This window comes from Cupressus sempervirens, chromosome 3 (assembly GCF_028749045.1).
Source record: "Cupressus sempervirens isolate cs-2001-9-10 chromosome 3, ASM2874904v1, whole genome shotgun sequence".
NCBI lineage: Eukaryota > Viridiplantae > Streptophyta > Pinopsida > Cupressales > Cupressaceae > Cupressus > Cupressus sempervirens.
This window is the reverse complement of record NC_143120.1, coordinates 429,150,389-429,154,108: the sequence shown is the minus strand read 5'-3', so window position 1 is coordinate 429,154,108 and position 3,720 is coordinate 429,150,389. Positions and strand designations below refer to the sequence as shown.

Genomic DNA, 3,720 nt, shown 5'->3' with positions numbered 1-3,720 from the left:
ATGTATCTAATTTAAATCATATTATCTAAACCTTGTACTTGTTAAAGAGATGCAAAATATTGAATTTTATTGTAAAAAATTGTTAATTTATTTATAAATCAATTTGTACCTTACCCTATTTGTCTTTCTAAAATATGGATTAGTAGCCACCTAAATAAATGTTAGATGTTACCTAGGACTCACCTAATCAAATTAATAGCCACCCAAAACATTTAGAACATATTTCCCATTATTTCAAATCTTGTTCTCTCCTCTCTTTTTCTATCCTACCTCCATAAGTCATCAATAGTTTTTTCCCTTTATACCTAGAATTCTTGTACTTCCTTGTTTGATGTGAAAATATTGGATGGATTTGTCACTTCCATATACCAATATAAGACTAGAATCATTGCAAATTTCTTATTGTGGGTCAAATTTAAGAAAAAGAAAAATTATAGATTTTTTAGTTTCTTAGATTGAAACCTTCAAACATTCATAACTTCCAAACATTTAAACACATTTCTCATTGAAAATGCCATAATATAAAAAACTACAAACAAATATTTTCTAAAAATAATTATATGAACAACATTGACATCATTTAATAAAAATCACTTACTTTTAATTCAAAATTTACACTAAAAATATATAATTAAAAAAAAATCACAAAATCCAAATTATCCATATACCTATGCACTAAAAAGAAAACATCCCAACCAAATAATCAACTTAACATCTCCCAATCAAAGACATACCAATGCACTTAAAAGTCAACATCCAACCAAATAATCAACCTAACATCTCCCAATCAAAAGAACGTATTAAACAGCAATTTTATCATATAAACTTAATGATGTTCACTATAAACAACAATATCAATGTCTCAAAATTATTAGATAATTATTTATGAGACAAGATTAACCATCAATATTGAAGCCCAATCTGTAATTTAAGAAAACGAAGAGGATTCCCATACAACGTGTGGTAGGTACCTAAGAGCAAACTGCCTTTCGCTTTCAACACATCTAAACAATAAAACCTTCCCTTTCTCCACTGCTAGAATTTAACCAACTACTCTTAACCGCCCGGATACTTTAAATATGCTTCCCATTTAGTTACCACAATATTTTTTCAGTCTTTTGACCGTGCAAGATATAGGTTTTGGATTTCCCGTTTAGAGCTGACGTCATTTTCTTCGAGGTAAGAAGAGTGCGCGAGTTGACCATACACAGTATATAGTAAATTTGACACCGTACGTATACCAAACTTCTACCGCACGAAACAGGAGGAGGACGGAGGACGGAGGACGGAAGTGTCAGAGGAGTTGGCGACTGACGGAGATGCAAACGGCACGGTGCAAATAAGTTGCACCGTAGCCGGTGATAACTCTGTTATCGACTGTGGGAAAGCCCATTCAAAGTGCTGATTTATAGCTAAGGTGGTTAGACTCAAGAAACACATGAATCCTTCCAGTCTTTCATTGACATTGACATTGACTTGCTTGGGCCGTCACACAGCTATGGAACATTAACGTAAGTCAATAGGACTCTTCCCAATTTTCTAGAGAGAAATTTCCTTATAAGACAAACATGTTCTGTAGAATTCTGTTTCCTTGATGTTATATCAGGAAAAAAATGCTAAGACAATTAGATCGGTGCCACAATTCTTTTTCAAATATTTTGCATTCGATGAAGTTATACTGTGCGTGGAAGAAAGGAACAACCATGGCTAATGAGTATGGCCTTCACTACCAAATACTCTACTTTTGTATTGCAGTGGTACTTGTCACATTCATCTGGCTAGCGCGCTTGTTCAGTAGAAGACGCGACAATGGTGGGGTGACCCATTATCCCATACTTGGTTTTCTCCCTTCATTGATAAAAAACCGCCACAGATTTCATGACTGGATTGCAGACATCCTCTCCATTTCTCCTTCGGCTACATGCAAACTACACCGCCCAGGAGGAGTAAAAGGGTATGTTACTGCCAACCCTGCAATTGTGGAGCACGTGCTGAAGACGAGATTCGATAACTATGAGAAAGGTCCGCGATTGAAGTTTATTCTGCAGGATTTCCTAGGCAGCGGAATCATTAATGTTGATGGAGAACTGTGGAAGATGCAGAGGAAGGCAGCAAGCTATGAATTCAACACCGAATGCCTCAGACACTTCGTGCTTGAGATGGTTCACTCAGAAATCACAGATCGCCTAATGCCATTCCTCTCTGATGTCTGCAGCAAAAGAGTCTCTGTAAATTTGCATGATGTTGTGCACAGATTTAGCTTTGATAATATTTGCAGAGTAGCATACGGCGTGGATCCTGCGTATCTGCATCCCTCTTTGTCTCAATTGCCATTTGCCAGAGCTTTTGACGATGCCATGAAGTTAAGTGTTGGGAGATTTTTTTATAGCGTACCATTTGCTTGGAAAATCAAGAGGTTTCTGAATATTGGGCCTGAGAGGCGCCTGCGCGAAGCAATCGCTGTGGTGGACAAATTTGCAATGGATATTATTCAGAGTAAGAAAAGTGGGCCGCTCAGAAAGGATCTTCTGTCCAGATTCATGGCAACTTTTGGGAATTCAGTTGATACTGAAGACAAATCAGATCGACTTCTGAGAGATTTGATTGTCAATTTCATGTTGGCAGCAACGGATACATCGTCTAATTCCTTGACGTGGCTCTTCTGGATGCTTTCCTCTAATCCCACAGCGGAACAACGCATTTACTGTGAAATTATGGAGATCTTAAAGAAAAGAAAAGTGGACAAAAACATGGATGAAGAAAGTGAAATGGGTGTTGTCTTTAGCTACGAAGAATTGAGAGAGATGGAATATCTGCATTCAGCTGTGTGAGTCTCTGCGTTTGTATCCGCCTGTGCCCTCAATTCAAAAACTGCCCTCCAAGATGACATTTTACCAGACGGCAGCTGTGTGGGCAAAGGATGGAGTGTCGACTACAGTGCGTATGCAATGGGCAGGATGGAAAGCATTTGTGGTGTGGACTGCAAGGAGTTTAAGCCAGAGAGATGGTTCAAAGACGGAGTATTTGTTGTAGAAAACGCTTACAAGTTTCCTGCCTTCAACGCGGGGCCTCGGATATGTTTGGGGAAAGAGATGGTGTTTATTCAGATGAAATCGATAGTGGCTTCTGTTGTGCACATGTTTAGCGTGAAGGTGGAAGAGGGATTTGCTGCAACGTACACTCTTGAATTCAACATGCGCATGAAGGGAGGATTGCCAGTTACTCTTACAAAAAGAGGTAGCTGATTGTATGAAAACGTGTTTACAATCTTGTTTTCGTCTTGCTGTCCTTAGTAATTGCTGTAGCGCACAAATATGCGTGTTGTTCGAATTCCTAGTTTATATATGTCCTGTTTATATATGTCATGTTCGGAAATCATGAGACCTTGAAATTATTCTCTATGACCTTTGGCTTGGTGTTTTACAAACTTTGTAGTTGATTAAATACTTGAAGATCTAAAATCAGCACTTATATTATAATGATGAAATCAGAAATCAGAAATACGTAGCATCTGAAATGAACAGCAAGATGAGAATAAAAAAAAATGTTTTTATTGAATCTGTTTTTCCTTGTATTTTGATGGAGGAAGACAAAATATACTGCAATATTAAATTCTAAAATAATAACATGTAAAAAAAATTATGATAATTTCAGTTCTTGATACTATGCAAATTAACTAAAAAATAATTTAAAAGCTATGCTTATAAGGCTCACTGCAAC

At 37.0% G+C, this 3,720-nt stretch overlaps 1 pseudogene; it reads left to right on the top strand.

Moving 5' to 3' along the window:
- Window positions 1-1,609: 1,609 nt before the first annotated feature.
- LOC149566855 (cytochrome P450 CYP94D108 pseudogene) lies at window positions 1,610-3,360 on the top strand (annotated as a pseudogene).
- Window positions 3,361-3,720: the final 360 nt, after the last annotated feature.